Source organism: Mastomys coucha, unplaced genomic scaffold (genome assembly GCF_008632895.1).
Source record: "Mastomys coucha isolate ucsf_1 unplaced genomic scaffold, UCSF_Mcou_1 pScaffold18, whole genome shotgun sequence".
Classification (NCBI taxonomy): domain Eukaryota; kingdom Metazoa; phylum Chordata; class Mammalia; order Rodentia; family Muridae; genus Mastomys; species Mastomys coucha.
This window is the reverse complement of record NW_022196900.1, coordinates 54,599,085-54,609,094: the sequence shown is the minus strand read 5'-3', so window position 1 is coordinate 54,609,094 and position 10,010 is coordinate 54,599,085. Positions and strand designations below refer to the sequence as shown.

At 39.8% G+C, this 10,010-nt stretch overlaps 1 pseudogene; it reads right to left on the bottom strand.

Moving 5' to 3' along the window:
• Positions 1 to 5,195: 5,195 nt before the first annotated feature.
• LOC116095444 lies at positions 5,196 to 5,542 on the bottom strand (annotated as a pseudogene).
• Positions 5,543 to 10,010: the final 4,468 nt, after the last annotated feature.

Here is a 10,010-nt window from a genome sequence, read left to right as displayed (position 1 = left end):
TTCCTGTGATCCTGGTTGTGTCAGAACTCCTCAGAGTCAAGCTGTCTCTGTGATCCTGTGGTTCTGGATCCTGGATCCTGGGATCCTGAGCTTGTTAGACCACCTGGGAGTGTGGATTTCTCAGTGTGTTCTGGGACTGGCTGCAGAGCTTGTGCCCAAGGTCTGCTAAGAACACTAACCCAGACAGACTGGAAGGAACCTAAGTCACTGGGCTGGTGGAGTTCCTGTGTGCCTGGTCCCGCTGGTCCCAGTTACTTCCAGTGTTGGGACAGATGTTGGTTCCTGCTCACCTCTGATCCTGGGTGTGTCAGACCACCTGGGAGTGGAGCTTCCTCTGGGTGTTGTGGCTGGATGAATTTCTAAATTCAGCTAGGCTACCAAAATTAAATCCAGAATAAGTCACCAATATAAATAGATTCATAACAAATGAGGAGATTAAAATAGTAATATAAGCCTTCTAGCTTACAAAAAAAAAATGCTCACAGCCCCATGTGTTCACAACAGAAGTATACCAGATTTTCAAAGAAGATCTACATTCAATCTTTCTCAAACTATTCTGAAAAGGAGAAAGAGAAGGAGTACTCTCAAACTCCTGTGTAGTCAGTGTTATGTTACCAAAACCAAGTAAAGACACAACAACAACAGGAAAAGGAAAGGAAAGAAAAGAAGAGAAAAGAAAAGAAAGAAAAGAAAAGAAGAGAAAAGTGGAAGAAAGAAAGATTATAGGCCAATATTCCTAATGAACAGAGTCTCAAAAATGCTCAATGAAATACTTGAAACAGAAGACAGACAGACATCAAAAAGATTATTTGCTATGAACAGTTGGCTTTCATACACAAGTCAATAAATGCAATAAACTACATAAATGGAGTTAGCATCAGATTATCTCGATAGTTGAAGAAAAAGCATTTAACAAAATTCAGCCTTCATGATAAAAGTCCTAGAGAATGTAGGCGTATAAGGAATATCAATATAATAACAGCTGTGTTCAAGAAACCCATCATCAACATCCTCTTAAATGGAAAACGAATCCTACTGAAGTCAGGAACAAAGCAGGGATGTCCACTCTCCCCACTCCTCTTCAATACTGTACTTAAAATACTAACTGAAACAAAAAGGAGAAGCAAACCAAAGAGATACAAACAGGAAAAAACACTCAAACCATCCCTATTTGCAGGTGACAAGATATGATACATTAGAGATTCAAAAAACTTCTATCAGAAAACTTCTAGAAACGATTAGCAAAAATTCAGCAATGTGGAAAGATACAGAATCAGCTGGCACAAATCAATAGCTTTTCTGAACAGGAACAAACATGCAGAGAAAGAATCAATTTACACACTCCTATTCACAATAGCCTCAAAGGGGAAAATATGTGGGAAAAAACCTAACTAAGGAAGTAAAAGACCTCTAAAAATGAAAATTTTAAACTTTTGAAGACAAAGATAAGGACACACACACACAAAAACCAACCAACCAAACAAAAAAACCCAAAAAGACAACTCATGCTCATGGATTGATAGCATTAATATAATGAAAATGAACATTTTGAAAAAAAAAAAAACAAAAAAGAAAAAAGGAAATGAACACTTTATCAAAATCTATTTACAAATTCATTGCAAACTCAGTGAAAACTCCTATCACATTATCATAGCAGAAAAATTATTTCAAAATTTATATGGAATTGCCAAATAAAAAACCAAGCTTAATAATAAACAACAATGTTAGAGGGGATTGCCATTAGAGACTGTATGATATATTACAGAGCCAATTTGCTACCTACATGAAATCATATACACATATGTATGTGAATATATGTATATATACTCACATATATATATATATGAAACCATCTTCAACAAATGGTAGGAAAATGTATTGTTCACATGTAGTAGGTCATATCTATAACTCCAGACAAAACCTAACTCTAAATGGATCAAAGACATAAACATAAAACCTGAAACACTTAAATTGTTAGGAAAAAATACATAGGCAGTACCTTACAGGATATAGATGTAAGAAATGACTTTCTGAATAGAAACTTCAACAGTTGACAAGTTGAACTTCATAAAAATACAGAGCTTCTGCATAGCTAAAGAAACAATCAACCAGGTGAGGAGGAAGCCTGCAAAATGAGAGAGAATCTTTTCTAGCTATAAACCAGACAGAGATTAATATCCAGAATATATAAAGAACTCAAAAAACAAGGAGTTAGAAAAAACAAATGACCCATTCAAAAACTAAACCTGAAACCTGAAAACTATTTTCAAAAGAAGAAAAACAAATGGCTAAGAATTATCTCAAAAACATTCATCATCCCTATCAATTAGGGAAATATCAAATAACTGTGAAATTTCATCTTACCCCAGTCAGGATGGTAAAGGTCAATAAAACAACTGACAACAAATGTGGGAAGGGATGCAGGGAAAGGGGAATCCCCTAATTCACTGTTGCTGGGATTGCAATAAGGTGCAGCCACTATTGAAAGAGGTGTGTAGAATTCTCAGAAAGCTAGGATGGCCCAGCTTCCATATGACCCAGAGATACCACTCTTAATCATTTTCCCAAAAGATTTAGTATTCTACTCCACAGATAGTTACTCAGCCACATTCATTACTGTTCTATTCACATTAGCTAGGAAATGGAAACAACCTAAATGTCCTTTAATCAATTAATGGATAATGAAAATGTGATATATACTCACTACAGAATATTATTCAGCTACAAAGAAAAATGGAATCCTAAACTTTACAGATAAGTGAGATGAACTAGAAAGGATCATATTGAGTGGGGTTACCCAGGCCCAAACAGACATATGTCTCATGTTCTCTCTCATAGGAGGTGTCTAGCTCCAAATCTTCAGGTGTACATAGCAATTACATTAATCAGGAAAGTAAAATGGGTCCATTGCCAAATAGGGATTTGGAAAGCAATAGAGAGGAAATGGAAGGGTAGAAGTAGTCTCATCAGGGAAATGGAAGGGGGCGTTCTTTAACAATGTGGGGGAATGTAAATAAAGACGAAGGAGGAATGAGGTAAAATAGGAATAAGGATGTTTGAAGAAGTCATAAGATACCATGTTACTAACTTTGTATCTTAAAAAATTACAAAACATGTAGTTCTGTGTATAAATTCATATGTAAAGTTTTACTAATCTTTTCTCATCTAAAATGACAACATTCTCTTCAGAAAGAATGTTACAAAAACTCCAGTACCAAGCATTGAAAAGCCCTCTTGAGTTGTTGGTCAGAGTAGTTCAAGAGACTCCCAAACAGACGACCTATTACTCTTGCCCTTGATTAGCTTGCCAAAGGTGGAAGGTTAGTGTTGAAGATGCTAGGAGTGTCAGAGGCAAGGTTCAGAGGCCCCTGCTCTGGAACTGCCCAGAAAGCATCATGCATTCTATGATCAATCACATCAATGATCAGCAGGGTGCAATAAACAAGGATGCAGTCGTAGCATACTTGGCAGTAGCCAACAACTTTCTACTTGGGCTTAAGACCTGCTTTAAAAAAGAGAAACCATGTCTAGAACTGGAAACCTAGCTAATCTCTCAGTGCTAACAAAGTCATAGCTATCAAGAACCTACAACCACTGCTTTACTCAGCCAGCATAACTTCTAACAGCAATCTAAACATTTGATCTTATACCCACATGTAAGTGCTGTCTTCACAACTTATCAAGAAACTTCACTTTGCAACAGACAGGGACCAGTGTGGAAATTCATAGTCAATCAAAATGTAGAGTTATGGAGCCTAGTCCCAACAGATACATCTACAATATCCTACCACATATAAGGTTCAAGGAATATTGTGTACGAGGAAAGAAGAAAGATTATAAGAGCCATAGGATCAGGAAATTTGCTGTGAGATTTTTGTCTTCTACTAATGTCAGAGACTACACCCACAAAGTCTCACTAACATGGCTGCCCAAACATGAGCTTAACAAGATCAGCGCCAATAGACAGGTCAAAACGAATGGAGAAAAGTCTATGAGACCTCAACCCTACACAGAGAACTCTAGGTAATGAAGGAATGCTGAGAGTGGGAGAAATAGTCTTCCCCAAGGAAGACCACACCAATTAGTTATCCAATACTAAATGGTCGGTCCTGAAAATATACATATAAGTACCTTATACAGGCTGCACAGGCTATATTTAGCAATATATACATATATATATATATATATATATATATATATATGCATACACATACGTGTTTACATGTAACAACAATTAATGGAAGAAAGGCTATGGATTTGAAAGAGAGCAAGGAGGGGTATATGGGAAGGTTTGGAGAGAGGAAAGGGAAGTGAGAAATATTGTTATTATACTATACTCTTACAAATAAAGAATTAATAAAAAGAAAAGAGGAAAATAGTCTATACAAAGGCAAAACCCTATGTTTTCAACTTCTCTGTAATTCCCCAAAGTAAATGAGTATATGTTTAGTTAATGGTTGTTCCTGATGAACAATTCCCTCTGTAGATTTACTCCTCTTATGCTTCTTTGAAAAAAAATACAACAGAGTAATAGAAGTTTTAAAAAAGGAGCCTTTCCATAACACATCCACAGCTTCAGTCACCACCCAATAATATTGACAGTTCACAAGCATTTCTGCTAATGCTTCTAATAATCTTTCTCTAAGCAACTACTACATCTCTGAGATGCGAGAAGATAGTGAGCAAAGTGATGTTCCCAGAACACTCTGGGCACATCACTGCAAGACTTTTCCAGTATACTGAGGGACTCCTGGCAGAGACTGCACCTCATAAGCCTCTAGCTCTGGGGCCTAAACAGGAAAGACACACAATAACATTGAAGGATCCATTGACTTCAGAGAAAACAAGCTCAAGAGAGTAAAATGACTTACCCAAAGTCCCAAAGGGGGCATGTGCTGGCACAGAAACTGAGCAGTGATGAACCTATCTATCTTTGTCATCATACCAGGTGGCTACAGGAAGTAGTCAATGCCCACAACATAGACCACAGTGTTGTGAGACACTGAAGTTGAGATATTAGTCTAATCATGTGGATGTGCATTCATCTCCTAGACTCTCCTTCTAAGGGAATCTTGAACTTTTTACACGTTGGTCTTTTCATGTTCCTGAGCCCCATTTTGCTTCTCTTGTTTCTTTCTTCTTTTTTTTTTCAAATGGATCTCTGGTAAAGTTTTATTAAAGGAAAATGTTCATGTTTACTTCTCACCAGTCTGTCCTGGCATGCTTCTAATAATATCAGAATCACCTGGGTCAATGATAGCCAGTGTACATACTCTGTAGTACTTTCCACATTCTGTTCCCAATTCAATATTATTGCCACTGTAGTGATGGACACCAGTTTTAGCCAACATGGCATAGTACTCTATTTCAGATTTTCTCAAAGCTTGGCAGTTGTTGGCGAGGATAGCCACTTCGCTTTGCCTTGTCTGATCATCTTCAGAGTCTGTTTGTACCCCAGCACATACTTTCCACTTTTCATAACGAGCTGGAGCCTAAAGTTGATCAACTCCAGAGACTTCTTCATCTTCTTTGCAGTCACCATCTTCCTGCCGTAGGTGCAAGACAATCCTCAACCAAGATCAGCCACCAAGATGGCCGGGTAGCGAGAAAGGAAGGACTTCTCTTGTTTCTTAACAAAGTCTCAATAAATAGTCCTCAAGGGTCAGCAGACTATGACCAAGTGAGCGGCCTCTCCTCTCTGCTGTCAGTATATAGCTGTCCTTTGATCTGCCTTCCCTACAGTATGAGCATATTGAGGACAGGGACTCTGTTTTATTTATTTTTGTATCCATACTACTCAGAATAGCTTCCAAAGACTGAAGGTATTTAATTGAAATTTGTTAAATGAATGATAAACTAATCTTTGTCTGGAGCTCTTGATGAGAGATCTAATTCCCTAATGCTACCTTTGCCTTCCATGGTTTACAATGGGAGGCCCTAGTAGATCAGAGTCTAAGAGGAGAAACATGAGCTATTTATTCCTTCCCCCATTGTCAGGCTTAGATATGAGACAGTAGGACAAATGATATGACTTAGTAAAAACATTTTCTCATGACTCTGGGAATTAGAGGTTTATGATCAAGTGTTCATCTCCTTGTCTTCTGGGGACCTTCTCCATGTCTTCATATATGATGTGTGTGTGTGTGTGTGTGTGTGTGTGTGCATGTGTGTGTGCACATGCTTGTCTGTACCCAGACCTGCATAGTGGATTAGAGCTACACAACTCTATCATCACCTGTGAGCTTGTGGCTAAATATAACATTATAAGACACTGAAAGTTATGTATTTAACATTGAGTTCTGGAAAGGGACACAATTCAGTCCATTAAGGGTGATAACAATGTCCCACTATTATGAGTCTCTGTATGGGGGACCCTAAGGCTATCCATACCTCTGCAATAGTGCCATCAGATATTCTATGTATTTTGGAGCCTTCATAATCATGCAGGATGCCCTTTGGCAGACTTCTCTCAGAAACAGATGATGGCCATCATGGAAATCTTCAGCCTCCATCAGTGTCCCGCTCAGCAAGGTAGAGTCCATGTCAAGTTCTGTGAGAATCAAATGTTGGGTCCTTCCCTTTCTGTACTATTGTGTCCATCTGGAAAAATAGGACTCTTAAGAGAAGCTTGTTCAAATATATGAACCCTGGGCAAGGCCTGCTATAGAAGGATGAAAACTTTTCAAACTGGAAAGGGCAGTGAGAGTAAAGATATGTGGAGTCCCCAGGGTGGGTCTGCTTTTCCAGCCAGTCCACAAGCTCTATGATACTGCAATCTGAGTCAAGAGACTTCAGCTTGCACTGCACAAAGGAGAGAAGCACTCTTAAAGATATGCCTAACTGCTAGTGTGGGCCAGAAAGTAGAATATGCTTTGTTGTCCTCAGTCAAGAGTGCCTCCATCAGGATGAGCTCTGTTCTGCTTTGTGATGTGAATGACAACTTCCCAGGCTTGCGAAGTATCTATGAAAAACAGTGCAGGCAGGGATCCTGGATACGTTTATTTATGATGGTGTTGACATAGAAAGGACCAGTACATTCATGCAGAGTCCATGTTTCCTGCTTCTATAAACATCTTCAATGTGAGAAAAGGCTTCAGTGGGTCCATGGGCACAATTTATAATGTGTTCTGTGCCAACATAAATCCAACCTGAATACCATCGCAGTGAAATCATGCAGCTCATTGATTCAGGGTGGCAAGGACTGGCAAGAGAGTCGATTCCCAGTCAACACATTCTTACACCCCTGTGTCTGGTTAGCCTTCACCTTTGGGAGCAGCAAGGGCCAACCTGACTTTGAGATGCATCATAAAGAGTCTGAGTTTTGGCATTAGACCCTGAGGGAACAATACTGGCATGCAACCTTGCTGTTGAATGAATTAAGCCTTAGTCTTCTCTTCCTTAAAACTAGGTTAGTAGGGCCACCTTCAGAGGCTTCTGGGCCTGGGATTAAATGAGGCAACAAGGCCTGAGCAGGTGCCAGTTAAATGATGTCTTAAATCCCTATCTCTAAGTGCCTTCATGCTCTTAAAAGTTTTTTTAAAAACATGTTGTAATTTTAAAATAATCTCCAATTTGACAGAAATTGAGCAAGTCATCGAAGTTGCACTTAAGAACTTTGTCACACCCTTAAAATCACTGAGCACTGCCCCAGCCCCAGGGTCCTGGATAGTTCTATGTTAACTCGACACAAGCTAGAGTCATTTGGGAAGAGGGAACCTATGAGAAAATGCCCCCACCAGATTGGCAAGCTTATAGGGCATTTTGTTGGTTAATGATTGACGTGGGAGGACACAGCTCACTGTGTGTGGTACCACCCTTGACTGGTCGGTCCTGAGAGCTAGGAGAAAGCAGGCTGAGCAAGCCATGAGGAGCAAACCAGTAAGCAGCACTCCTCCATGGCTTCTGTTTCAGTTTTGTGCCTTGTGTTCCTGTCTTGACTTCTTTGACTGTTAACAGACTCTGATGTGAAACTGTAAGCTTGGAATAAACCCTTCCTTCCCCAAGTTGCTTTTGGTCATGGTGTTTTATCACAGCAATAGAAATTCTAACTAAGATATTGAGTAAGACGTTCTGTCCAATGAAATCTTTACTTGCTTCTCTCCCTAGGAAGCAGTGCTCATGACCACCTCAAACCAGGTGAATGGTTTTCCTATCTAGTCTTGATAATTATGAAATAATAAGAGTGGAGCTGTAAACTGGCACCAAGAGAAGTTACTTTGCTGGTCATGGGAATCTTTGGCAGTTTTGAAGAAAAAGAATTATCCTAGCTGAGTTCCCACAACCTACCAAAACTGGCTTTTCACAATCCTCACTCCCCTCTCACACACACACCTCACCACTAGCACTCCCCAACACACATACCTGTTTGGAATGGCCACTTCCCAGAGCAGCAGAAAGCATGCTGGTGCATCATCTGACTACAGTGTTATGTGATCTGAGCTTAGTGGATTCAAAATATCTGACTATCTGAAATACCACTGGCTACTGTCATGGAGTCTTGCATGGCCATATCCCATATTTGGTTCTGGAATTTTTTAGGCAGTGAGAAAGAAACATCAGTTCAATGTTACCTAATTCTGGAAGTTAAAGACCTACTGAGCACAGGAGTGTTCAAGGACTACAGTGACAAACCATCAGCCTACCAGGACTAATAAAAGATAGCTTATTTCCAAGCCCAAATCTCAGCTTCACCCTTCTCCAGTCAGACACCCTGTCTCATCTATTTAGATTTCCCCTCGTGTATCCCATATCTTTCCCACAAGCCCTATCTCTGCCTGTTTAGGTACACAATGGTCATGTGTATTTAAAAATGTTCATTTTGATATTTTTTTAAGATTTGCTTTTTTAAATATGTATACGTGTTTAGCTGCATATGTGTATGTGCATTATATGTATGCCTGGTGCCCCCATGGAAGCCAGAAAAAAGTATGGGATCTCCTGGAATTCCTTACAATTGGAGTTACAGATGTGAGCTGCCACATGGGTGCTAGGAACTCTTCCCATATTCTAGGCAGCAGACAGTGCTCTAAACCACTGAGCCATGGCTCCAGGCTCTCCATCTATTTTAATGTCTTATTTTAAAATAATCTTAACCGAGCGGGGCCGGAGCGAGCAGGGCCAGCAGAGGTCCTGAGTTCAACTCCCAGCAGCCACACACATGATAGCTCACAGCCATCTGTACAGCTACAGTGTATTCATACACATAAAAATAAATAAAATAAATCTTTAAAAAAATAAAATAATCTTAACTTATAGAAATGTCTCAAAACACACGCACAAAAAAATTCAATGTATCATTCACTAGATTTCCAGAATGTTAAAAAACATTTTACTGACCTCTCATCAGTAAATCATCTGTTTCAACATTTTAATTTCCAGCCTTAATGCCTCTTCTCAAAGGCTGCTTTCCTAAGCACATGGCCCCGCCCCCATAGTCCCATTCCAGTTGCACCCTTCCGCCCAACCCTGAACTCCACATGATATTTTTCTTGGCTCTTTATTGCTGGTTCCCTCCCTGCCTCCTCCACTAGGGTGAAAGTCTTAGCCCAGAACTGGCTTTGTGTCCCTTACTCTCTTCATCACAGAAACCTCAAATGTGGCAGGACTGCATTGGCACCAAGTTGAAGCTAAAAGAATTAGGGCACTGCTGCCTGTGGCTGCTCAGGAGCTCAGGAGCATCTGGTCTCTCCAACCAAGATGCTGACACCCTCCAGATTCCATATGGACAGCAATGTTCACCCTTAGGGAAATATTTGCCTTAATGCCCTGGGAGGTCAAATTAAAACCCAACTAACATTTGGGTGTGACTCCTCTAAGACAGAGAAAGGCAGGAAAAACCCACACACATATCGACACTCATACAGGGAGAGGGAAGATGACCAGTCCAGTGCTTTATAGATGGCTATCAGGCAACACAGCCTTGTTTACACACAGGTTCTGCCACTCATGACTGAGATCTTATAGGACTGCACATAGCTCAATCTCCTTTCAAGGAAACAGGTAATAAAAAT